The following is a 12691-nucleotide window of genomic DNA, read 5'->3' as shown; positions in this document are numbered from 1 at the left end:
ACCCCGATCACATGATCAGGGGTCAGCAATGCGCGCATTTCCGGCCCGATGGTCGGAAGCGGTAGTCAAATGCCGCTGTCAGCGTTTGACAGCGGCATTTAACTAGTTAATAGTGGCCAGTTGAATCGTGATTCCACCCGCCGCTATTTCAAGCATATTTCAGCTGTTCAAAACAGCTGACATGTCCCAGCTTTGATGTGAGCTCACCACCGCAGCCCGCATCAAAGCAGGCGATCTGACCAGGGACGTCTGAGGCCATTTTTGAAATGTATTTTTTTTGTTAGTAAGTTAGAAGAGCTAAAATCTTATCAGCAATTTCTTATTTTTCCTACAAAGTTTAGAAAACCATTTTCACAGAATAATAACGGTGAGCCATGAAAATTAAAAAAAAAGTTGGTTTTGCCCCAAATTTTTCATTTTCACAAGGAGAACATGGAGAAACAGGAGAAGATGGACCATACAATTTGTTCTGCAATTTATCCTGAGTACACTGATATCCCATATGTAGTGGAAAACTATTGTTTGGGCCCACGGCAGGGAAAGAACACCAATTGAATTCTAGAGCGCAATTTTGGATGGAACAGATTGCGGATGTCATGTCACATTTGAAGACTCCCTGACATGCCAAAACAGCAGAAACCCCCACAGGTGACCCCATTTTGGAAACTACACCTTTTATGGAACTCATCTAACAGTGTAGTGAGCATTTTTAACCCTCAGGCGATTAACAGAATTGTATAATATTAAGTTGAGTCAATGGAAAATTACAATTTTTTCCACTAAAATATTACTTTGACCCCAAGTTTTCAATTTTCAAAAGGGTTACCAGGAAAGAATGAACCACAAAAACATGTTACAGAATTCCTCCTGAACATGGCAATACCTCATATGTGATCAAAAAATTCTTTTGAGGCACAGTGCAAAGCTCAGAAGGGAAGGAACACCATATTACAGAGCACATTTTACTGGAATGGTTTGAGAGTGCCATGTCACATTGGCAGAGTCCCTGAGATGCCAGAACAGAAGAACCCCCCATAAGTGACCTAATTTTACAAGCTACACCTCTCAATGAATTTATCTAGGATTGCAGTGATCATATTGACAGCATGTGTATAACAGAATTTTATTCCATTGGGTGGTGAAGAAAAAATAATATTTTTCCCACAAAAAGTTTGTTTTAACCCCAAAGTTTACATTGTCACATGGGGAAATGGTTACTGCTTAGCCACACTGCATGACTAGGAACAGAAGCAGCGCTATTTGACTCCTGGAGAACAAATTACACTGTTCTACAGCCAAATTGGTTGAGAGACGAAAACAGTTGAACTCAACTAATTTTGTGGTGCTGAAAACGAATATGATGCTTAAAATTTACGGATTGGCTCTAATTTTCAAGATCCAGAGGAAATTTTAATTTCTTATTAGGCTTTTCATGCAGGATTATAGAAAAATTGCATCTTTAATATTTCATCATCATCATCATCATCATCAACGCCTCTCTGACATATGACGTACTATCCCTTTGAGGTGGTATGGTCCCGTATGACCACCAACGGGATAGTACATCATCACCGATCAGCCGCGCTCACGGGGGGAACGCGGCCGATCGGGGCCGGGTGTCAGCTAACTATCGCAGCTGACATCCGGCACTATGTGCCAGGAGCAGTCACGGACTGCTCCTGGCACATTAACCCCCGGAACACTGCGATCAAACATGATCGCAGCGTTCTGGTGGCATAGGGAAGCATCGCGCAGGGAGGGGTGCTCCCTGCGTGCTTCCCTGAGACCCTGCATGCTACCTCCTCGTCCCTGCAGGCCCTGGATTCAAAATTGCTGCGGGGGGCCTTCTGGGTCCTGCAGGGAGGAGGCTTGCAAGCGCCTGCTCTGCCAGCAAGTCTTCATGCAGTGCCTGTCAGATCCCTGATCTGACACAGTGCCCTGCAAAGTGTCAGATCAGCGATCTGACACTATATAGTCATGTCCCCCCGGGACAAAGTAAACAAGTAAAAAAAGAAAAAAATATATATACTGTATTGTTCCAATAAATACATTTCTTTATCTAAATAAAAAAAACAATAAAAGTACACATATTTAGTATCTCCGTGTCCGTAACGACCCGACCTATAAAACTGTCCCACTAGTTAACCCCTTCAGTGAACACAGTAAAAAAAAAAAAAAAACGAGGCAAAAAGCAACGCTTTATTATCATACCGCCGAACAATATGTGGAATAAGACGTGATGAAAAAGACGGATATAAATAACCATGGTACCGCTGAAAACGTCATCTTGTCCCACAAAAAACGAGCCACCATACAGCGAAAAAATTAAAAAGTTATAGTCCTCAGAATAAAGTGATGCAAAAATAATTATTTTTTATAACATAATTTTTATCGCATAAAAGCGCCAAAACATAAAAAAGATATAAATGAGGTATCGCTGTAATCGAACTGACCCGAAAAATAAAACTGCTTTATCAATTTTACCAAACGTGGAATGGTATAAACGCCCCCCCAAAAGAAATTCATGAATAGCTGGTTTTTGGTCATTCTGCCTCACAAAATTCGGAATAAAAAACAATCAAAAAATGTCACGAGCTCGAAAATGGTACCAATAAAAACATCAACTCATCCCGCAAAAAAACAAGACCTCACATGACTCTGTGGACCAAAATATGGAAAAATTATAGCTCTCAAAATGTGGAGACGCAAAAATAATTTTTTGCAATAAAAAGCGTCTTTTAGTGTGTGACAGCTGCCAATCATAAAAATCCGCAAAAAAACCCGATATAAATAGTAAATAAAACCCCCCTTCATCACCCCCTTAGTTAGGGAAAAATAATAAAATAAAAAAATGTATTTATTTCCATTTTCCCATTAGGGTTAGGGCTAGGGTTGGGGATAAAGTTAGGGTTAGGGTTGGGGCTAAAGTTATGGTTAGGGATAAAGTTAGGGATGGGGCTAAAGTTAGGGATAGGGTTTGGATTACATTTACAGTTGGGATTAGGGGTGTGTCAGGGTTAGGGGTGGTTAGGGTTATGGTTGGGATTAGGGTTAGAGGTGTGTTGGAGTTAGGGGTGTGGTTAGGGTCGGGATTAGGGGTGTGTTGAGGTTAGGGGTATGGTTGGGATTAGGTTTAGGGGTGTGTTCGGGTTAGGGGTGTGGTTAGGGTTATGGTTGGGATTAGGGTTAGGGGTGTGTTTGGGTTAGGGTTTCAGTTAGAATTGGGGGATTTCCACTGTTTAGACACATCAGGGGCTCTCCAAACGTGACATGGCGTCCGATCTCAATTCCAGCCAATTTTGCATTGAAAAGTCAAACGGTGCTCCTTCCTTTCCGAGCTCTGCCATGCGCTCAAACAGTGGTTTACCCCCACATATTGGGTATCAGCGTACTCAGGACAAATTGCACAACAAATTTTGGGGTCCAATTTCTTCTCTTACCCTTGGGAAAATAAAAAATTTGGGGCAAAAAATCATTTTTGTGAAAAAATATGATTTTTTATTTTTACGGCTCTACATTATAAACTTCTGTGAAGCACTTGGTGGGTAAAAAGTGCTCACCACACATCTAGATAAGTTCCTTAGGGGGTCTACTTTCCAAAATGGTGTCACTGGTTGGGGATTTCAATGTTTAGGCACATCAGGAGCTCTCCAAACGCGACATGGCGTCCAATGTCAATTCCAGTCAATTTTGCATTGAAAAGTCAAATGGCTCTCCTTCCCTTCCGAGCTCTGCCATGCGCCCTAACAGTGGTTTACCCCACATATGGGGTATCAGCGTACTCAGGACAAATTTCACAACAACTTTTGGTGTCCAATTTCTTCTGTTACCCTTGGTAAAATAAAACACTTTGGAGCTGAAATAAATATTTTGTGAAGAAAAGTTAAATGTTCATTTTTTGTTAAACATTCCAAAAATTCCTGTGAAACACCTGAAGGGTTAATAAACTTCTTGAATGTGGTTTTGAGCACCTTGAGTGGTGCAGTTTTTAGAATGGTGTCACACTTGGGTATTTTCTATCATATAGACCCCTCAAAGTGACTTCAAATGTGATGTGGTCCCTAAAAACAAATGGTGTTGTAAAAATGAGAAATTGCTGGTCAACTTTTAACCCTTATAACTCCCTAACAACAAAAAAAATTTTGGTTCCAAAATTGTGCTGATGTAAAGTAGACATGTTGTAAATGTTACTTATTAAGTATTTTGTTAGATACAGTATATCTCTGTGATTTAAGGGCATAAAAATTCAAATTTGGAAAATTGCGAAATTTTCAAAATTTTCGCCAAATTTCAGTTTTTTTCACAAATAAACGCAGGTAATATTAAAGAAGTTTTACCACTATCATGAAGTACAATATGTCACAAGAAAACAATGTCAGAATCATCAGGATCCATTTGAAGCGTTCCAGAGTTATAACCTCATAAAGGGACAGTGGTCAGAATTGTAAAAATTGGCCAAGTTTTTTTTTTTAAGTCTGGGGTCATGCATACAAGGATGGGAGGGGGGAGCCGAGCCATGCATACAAGATGGGACAGGGGGAGCATGCATACAAGATGGGACAGGGGAGCCATGCATACAAGATGGGACAGGGGAGCCATGCATACAAGGATGGGAGGGGGAGCCGAGCCAAGCATACAAGATGGGAGGGGTGGAGCCATGCATACAAGATGAGACAGGGGAGCCATGCATAAAAGATGGGAGGGGGGAGCCGAGCCATGCATACAAGATGGGACAGGGGAGCCATGCATAAAAGATGGGACGGGGGAGCCGAGCCATGCATACAAGATAGGTCAGGTGAGTCATGCATACAAGATGGGATGGGCAGAGCCATGCATACAAGATGGGAGGGGGGAGCCGAGCCATGCATACAAGATGGGACGGGGGGAGCCATGCATTGAAGATGGGGCAGGGGAGCCATGCATACAAGGATGGGAGGGGGGAAGTCGAGCCACGCACACAAGATGGGAAAAGAGAGCCATACATACAAGGATGGAAGGGGGGAGCCGAGACATGCATACAAGTTGGGACTGGGGGAGCCATGCATACAAGATGGGACAGGGGAGCCATGCATACAAGGATGGGAGGGGGGGAGCCGAGCCATACATACAAGGATGGGAGGGGGGGAGCCGAGCCATGCATACAAGATGGGACAGGGGAGCCATACATACAAAGATGGGATTAGGGGGAGCCGAACCATGCATACAAGATGGGAGAGGGGAAGCCATGCCATGCATACAAGATGGGGCAGGGGGAGCATGCTGTTGTGAATTCTGCTCTTGGGCTCCCTCCGGTGGTTGTAAGTGGTAGCGCTGCTGTCTCTGAATTGCAGCATTTATCAGGTGTGTTCACTTTTTGCAAATCTGACTGGGCTATTTAGTCTTGCTTCACCCTTTAGTCAGTGCCAGTTGTCCATTGTTCCTGGAGGATTCACATCTCTGCCTGGTCTCTCCTGCTTTGCAGTTCTTTTCAACAAAGATAAGTTCTGGCCTTGATTTGTTGCTGTCCACATGCTGTGGCCTTATTGTTCAGCTCTTTTCCATGTTTTTTGTCTTGTCCAGCTTGGTCTGTATAAGGATTTGTTTAGCCAAGCTGGTATCTCTGGAGATGCAGATATACCCTCCATATCTTTAGTTAGCTGTGGAGTTTTTGTATTTTCTGTGGTGGATATTTTCTAGTGTTTTAACACTGACCGCATAGTACTCTGTCCTATCCTTTCTATTTAGCTAGAAGTGGCCTCCTTTGCTAAATTCTGATTTCAGTCTGTGTATGTTTTTTCCCTCTCCTCACAGTCAATATTTGTGGGGGGCTGCCTATCCTTTGGGAATTTTCTCTGAGGCAAGATAGTTTGCCCTTTTCTATCTTTAGGGGTAATTAGTCCTCCGGCTGTGTCGAGATGTCCAGGGAGTGCTAGGTACATTCCACGGCTACTTCTAGTTGCGGTGTTAAGTTCAGGGTCTGCGGTCAGTACAGGTACCACCTTCTCCAGAGTACGTCTCATGCTGCTCTTAGGCCACCAGATCATAACAGCATGCATACAGATGGGACAGGGGAGCCATGCATACAAGATGGGACAGGGGAGCCATGCATACAAGATGGGATGGGGAGCCATGCATACAAGATGTAACAGGGGAGTCATGCATACAAGATGGAACAGGGGAGTCATGCATACAAGGATGGGTGGGGGGAGCCAAGCCATGCATACAAGATGGGACAGGGGTGCCATGCATACAAGGATGGGAGGGGGAAGCCGAGCCATGCATACAAGATAGGACCGGAGGAGCCATGCATACAACAGGTGGAGCCACACAGAGCAGGACAGGACGGGGGGAACCACACATACCAGTATAGGAATGAGGGGGACAATACATACCCAGCTTATACTAGAGTCAATAAGCTTACCCAGTTTTCCGTGGCAAAATTAGGTGCTTCGGCTCATACTCGGGTCAGCTTATACTCGAGTATATAAGGTATGTAATATATACACATGTATGTGTGTGGCTATATATATATACTGTATATATATATAGCTTTGTCGCCATAAACAGAGGGGGCCCAGACACATTTCCTGCACAGGGGCCCCAAGCTGTCAGTGTCCACCCCTGCCCAGGGATCAATTGTACTCGCATCTTACAGAAGTGAGTACAATTGAGGCTGACTGCCGGGTCAGAGCGACGTGAGTAGCGTGATCAGATCATGTGATCACGCTGCTGACGTCGCTCACTCGTGCTGCAGAGGCGGACACTGGTGGTAAGTGCTCCAGTGGAGCTGAAGACACCGAAGTTTTAGTGCACAGGGGGGACAATTTGCGTGGGGATGGGGGGATTTATTATGTGTGGGGAGAATTTGAGTGGGGATAGGGGGATTTATTATGTGTGGGGACAATTTGAGTGGGGACAGGGGGATATATTATGTGTGGGGAAAATTAGTGGGGATGGAGTGATTTATTGTGTGGGGAGAATTTGAGTGAGGATAGGGTGATTTATTATGTGTGGGGAGAATCTGAGTGGGGATGGGGGATTTATTATGTGTGGGGAGAATTGTAGTGGGGATGGGGGTTTTTAATGTGGGGTGAGATTTGGAGTGGAGATGGGGTTATTTATTGTGTGTGGGGAGATTTGGAGTGGAGATGGGGTTATTTATTGTGTGTGGGGAGATTTGTAGTGGGGATGGGAGATTTAATGTGTGGGGCAGATTTGAGGACACAAAATGAAGAGCAAAGAGGGAGATGGGGCATATATCAGGAAACAGTACAGGGGAATTGGGGGGCATGTATGAGGAAACAGTATGGAGGAATGGGGGGCATGTACGAGGAAACAGTATGGGGGAATGAAGGCATGTATGAGGAAACAGTACTGGGGAATGGGGGGCATGTACGAGGAAACAGTATGGGGGAATGAGGGCATGTATGAGGAAACAGTATTGGAGAATGGGGCATGTATGAGGAAACAGTATGGGCGAATGGGGGGCATATATGAGGAAACAGTATGGGGGATGGGTGCAGACAGTATGGGGAGCAAATGGGGGAATGTATGTGGACACAGTCTGAGTAGTGATGTGAAAAATGTATGTGGACAGAGTACAAGGAGTGAGGGTGATTGGATGTGTGCGGTCACAGTATGGGGAGTCAGGTGAGCATGCAGTATAGAAAGTGAGGGTGTAAATATATGAGAAGACAGTATGGTAAACAGGGGGATGTGAGAGGAGACAGTATGAGGAGGGAGGGGAATAGTGTGAGGAGACAGTATGGGGGGAGAAAAGTGAGTTGGCACAAAATAGAAACTGAGTAGTGGGAACGTAGCATGGAGGGACAGTGTAAGGGCACAGCCAGGAAGGGACAGTATACCAAGGAGGGGGAGTGTGACGAGAGTACAGTATAAATACTTGGCCCTACAGGGGGGACACAGTATGAGAGGACAGTGTTAAGAGGGTGCCGGTATGGAAAGGAAAAGTCAATCTAAAGAGCAGCTACCATAAGAGGGACAGTGTGGGGGTCATATTTTGTGCAGACAATATAGTGAGGGGCATTTTTTTGTTATTCAGGAGCATTATAATGACACTTCTATCTTTAAGTGCATCATGTAGAGATTTTCTGCAAAAGAGCAGAGAAGATGGAAGTCTGCAGAGGCAAGCTGTGGTGGAGAAAACTCATCATGGTGTCTTGACAAGATGAAGAAAAGAAGGAGAACGACTTCAGAGACAACGTCATCTATAAGGTGCCTGGATGTAAATGTTATTTGTGATACTGACTAATGCTCATGTTTTTATTTATGTTAGGAGCATTAAAGGGAATGTCCAGGTTTGTAATGAGTCTGCAGTCATTCTTTGTGACTGCAGACTTCTGACTTCTCACGCTGTCAGGATTCTCTCATGCTGGCGATTTACATGCATGCAGTCATGCACTGACTAGATAATGTGTGGCCTCACTCAATGAAAATGAACTGAGGCCGGGCACGTCTAGTCGGAATGTGGTCAGAGGTATACAAATCACATAATTGTGTTGACGTGACTGTCCACCGGCAAGGGAGAATCCTAAAAGTGTGCAGTGCATTAGTTGTGAGAATTCAGAAGCCTGCGATGCCAGGATTTAGCTCTGCAGGTTCCAGTAGTCGTCACATGGACATTTCACTCTTATGCGATTTTCATACTTATGGTCCTGTGACACCGAGCTTCTCTTCCTGCTTCAAACAGTTCTTCACTGAACATTGACAGCATTAGGGAGACGAGCTTGTAGGTACATGACTAAGTGTGCAAATCGCATATGTCCTTGGGGGGGCACCAAAATGAATTCTTGCCTCGGGTGCCAGAAAACCTAGACACCTCCAGTTATAGCTAGTCTTTTACATCATATACAGTGGCTTACGAAAGTATTCAAACTTGGCTTTTTACTTGTTTTGTTACAATACAACCTGCGTATAAATATTTTTGTAATCCAATTTGTGTGTGATGCATCTTCACTAAATAGTCTGAGTTGGTGAAGTGAGAAAAATATAGGCATAAATTAAATTTATGGGATCAAATAACTAACAATTAGCAATGTGAATATGTATTCACTCCTTTTGCTATGAAGCCTCTACAAATTACAGGGAAAAGTAATTACCTTCATAAGTCACATGCTTAGTTAAAGGAACTCCACCTGTTTGCAATCTAAGTGTCACATGGTCTGTCAGTATATACACCCCTTTTCTGAAAGGCCACAGAGGCAACACCATAAAAAGCAAGAGGCACCACTAACCAAACAACACCATGAAGACCAAGGAGATCTCCATACAAGTCAGGAACAAAATTGTAGAAAAGTAGAAGTCAGGGTTTGGTTCTAAAATGATATCCCAATCTCTGATGATCCCACAGAGCACAAACAAATCCATTATCATCAAATGGAAAGAACGAGGTATCACAACAAACCTGCCAAGAGAGGGCCACCCACCAAAACTCTGAACCCAGATAAGGAGGGCATTAATCAGAGAGGCAACTCAGAGACCAAAGGTAAGCCTGAAGAAGCTGCAGAATTCCCAACAAGAGATTGGAGTATCAGTCCATACGACTACAATGAGCTGAACACTCCATAGAGCTGGCCTTTATGGAAGAGTGGACAGAAATCAGCCTTTACCTATGCATAAAAATTGTAAGGCTCGTTTTGAGTTAGCCAAAAGACATGTAGGAGACTCCCCGAATGTATGGAGGAAGGTGCTATGGTCAGATGAGACAAAATTGAACTTTTTGGCCACCTAGGTAAACACTATGTATGGCGCCAAACCAACATAGCTCATCACCCCAAGAACGCCATTTCCACAGTGAAACATGGTGGTGGCAGCATTATGCTGTGAGGACGTTTTTTCGGCAGCAAAGACAGGGAAAATAGTCTGAGTCAAGGGGAAGATGAATAGTGTGAAATAAAGGGATATTCTTGAGCAAAACATGTTTCAGTCTGTCAGTGATTTGAGACTGGCATAGAGGTTCACCTTCAAAACAAGGTAATGACCCAAAGCATACTGCTAAAGCAACACTCGAGTGGTGTAAGGGAAAACGTGTAAATATTTTGGAGTGGCCTAGTCAAACCCAGTCTTTAATTCAATTTAGAGTCTGTGGTCAGACTTGAAGATTGCTGTTTCCCAGAGGAAATCATCTAGCTTGAATGAGCTGGAGGAGTTTTGCCTTGGGGTATGGGCAAAAATTCCAGGTTCAAGATGTGGAAAGCCCATAGAGACATATTCAAAGTGACGTAAAGCATTAATTGCCACATAAGGAGGCTCTCCAAAGTACTGACTTTTGGGAGTGAATAGTTTTGCACACTGAAGTCTTCATTTATTTTGTTTTATTTTTTGTTTGCTTCACAATTAAAAAAAAATTTCATTGCTGTAGGCATGTTCTTTAGATGAACGCATGCAAACCCTCAAAAGAACAGTGAAATAACAGGTAGTGAGGAAGCAAAGATGTGCATCAAATACCCAGTGGTAGCATGGGAAGAGGCAATCTAGGCCTTTTGCAGTCCCAATGATATAGAGCGAGCCAGCCAATAACACTACTAATTGCTGCTTCTGCATGGTGCCCCCATTAGGAAATGAGTTTCAACAAAAAAAATGTTCTTTACAGTATCCAAACATTCCAACTGCAATACTGCCAGTAGCATATACAGAAGAACAGCCCTTTCCAAGAGTACCAGAAATATTTTCAGTCGAGTCAAGTGAGGAAGAAGATGGCGCTTGGTGTCATGAAGCATCTTTATCTCACGGACCTAGTCTTTCTGTCAGTAACATCAACTGAACTACACCTCATAATACAAACTGAACTGAATGATCTTGTTAGAGATTTGGAGCTGTCCGAGAGTAAGGCTGAGCTCTGGGGTTCCAGGCTACAGCAGTGGAATCTCCTAGCTGCCGATGTTCAGATTTCTTTGTTCTGCAACCGTGATAAAGATCTTGTCCAATACCACTACATGGAGGGCAATCTTGTGACACATAACAACATTAACAGTTTAATAGAAGCTCTGAAAATAAGTCATAATCCAGAGGAATTGGGACTCCTAATCGATTTGTTCAAAACAAGCCTAAAAGTCGTCTTGCTACATATGGCAATGCGCTACTTTCAATTGCAGTTATTTATGTAATCCACAAGAAAGAAACCTGTCACGACACAGCTGTCGGGTGACCCGATGCAACAACTCTGCTGACATCACGGCATGGCCTCTCATCTCTCACACTATCATACCCACTGCTCCAGGTCATGTTGTGGTTTCTGTTTCTTGCAAGCTCCATATTCTGTGCCTCTGCTCTCTGCATGCTTCCTGGCTGTGTGCATAGGGAGGGGGGCGGCACCTGAACTCTCTGGTTCTTATAGGAATCAGGTGCACCTGTCTAATCTGTTCCTGACCAATTACCAAGAGGCCTCCAGTATTTAGTGCAGCTCCACCCACTGGACTGGGCCTTTGCAATGTGTTAACTCAGTTTGTGTTTTGCTTCTGAGCTGCCAGGCCTTGCTCTGTGTCTTGCCTTCTCTGAAGGCTGTTCTCCTTGCTTTGCCTTGTATCTTGTTTGTCTGCCCTCTAGGAGGCGGTATATCCTGGTCCCTGGGTCTTAGTTCTTATACCTTGTCTTGCTCCATTACCTTGTCTGAACTTTGTCCTACCTCTGTCTCCTTCTCTGTGGTTTCTTTCCCTGCAGTGCCTCTCTGCTCTGCTCTCGGCTCCGCACTCTGCGACCTTGCTCTGCTTCTTTCTCTGCACTCCATGCCTTTGCTCTTGGATCTGCACTCTGTGCCTTAACTCTGCTCTTGGCTCTGCACTCTGCCTTCACTCTGCTCTCGGCTCTGAACTCTGCCTTCACTCTGCTCTTGGCTCTGCTCTTTGTGGTTCTACCCTTGTCTCTCTGCAGCTTTGCCTGTGCTCCGCACTCCTGCGGTTCTGCTCCGTTCTACTCTGCTCCGCTCCTGCAGAAATCTCTTGCTGCAGCTCCTCTTCGCATTCCTTGTGGTTCCGCTCTGCGTAGCTTTTGCTGCTGCACTATCTCTTGCTGCTCTACCTGTTCCTTCATTCTCCTTTCCTTCTGGATTGTTTCCGTACCTGCATCTCCTGTGTGAACAGGTCCCAACCTGTTCCTTCATACTTCATTCCTTCCTGCTTGTTTCCTTACCTGCACCTCCTGTGTGAACAGGTCCTTACCCGTTCCTTCATACACCACTCCAACTCTCCTGATATGGACTCCTCTCCCTCCGTTAGCCATACAACAAATGCTTGCTCTGACAAGCATTTGTACCAGAGCCCAGATTATAGAGTGGTTAACCGAGGTCAGCTGTGAGCACAGGGATATCCAAGATGGCGGATTAACCCCTGTTCTGCCAGAAGAAGTAAACACATTTAAAAATGAAGACACGCTTCTTCTCAGCGCCGGTGTAGGAGCAATCAGTCGCTGGCTTCACACTGTCGCGGTAACCCCATGACAAAACCTATGACCACATGAAACAGTTGTTAAGGTGCCTGAACTATGACCAACATTTGTGGCCCTTCTGTGGTGACTTAAAGGTGGGTGCCCTCTTACTTGGTCTCCAGGGTGAATACACAAAGTACTGCTGCTTTCTGTGTGACTGGGATAGTCATGCAAGAGAATATCACTACAATAAAAGAGACTGGTGTCTCCGACATTTACTTCAGCCACGGAGTAAAAATGCCCTGCATATGGCACTTGTTGAGCCACATAA

The sequence above is a fragment of the Ranitomeya variabilis genome, chromosome 1, assembly GCF_051348905.1.
Source record: "Ranitomeya variabilis isolate aRanVar5 chromosome 1, aRanVar5.hap1, whole genome shotgun sequence".
NCBI classification, from domain to species: domain Eukaryota; kingdom Metazoa; phylum Chordata; class Amphibia; order Anura; family Dendrobatidae; genus Ranitomeya; species Ranitomeya variabilis.
This window is presented reverse-complemented; position numbering follows the sequence as displayed.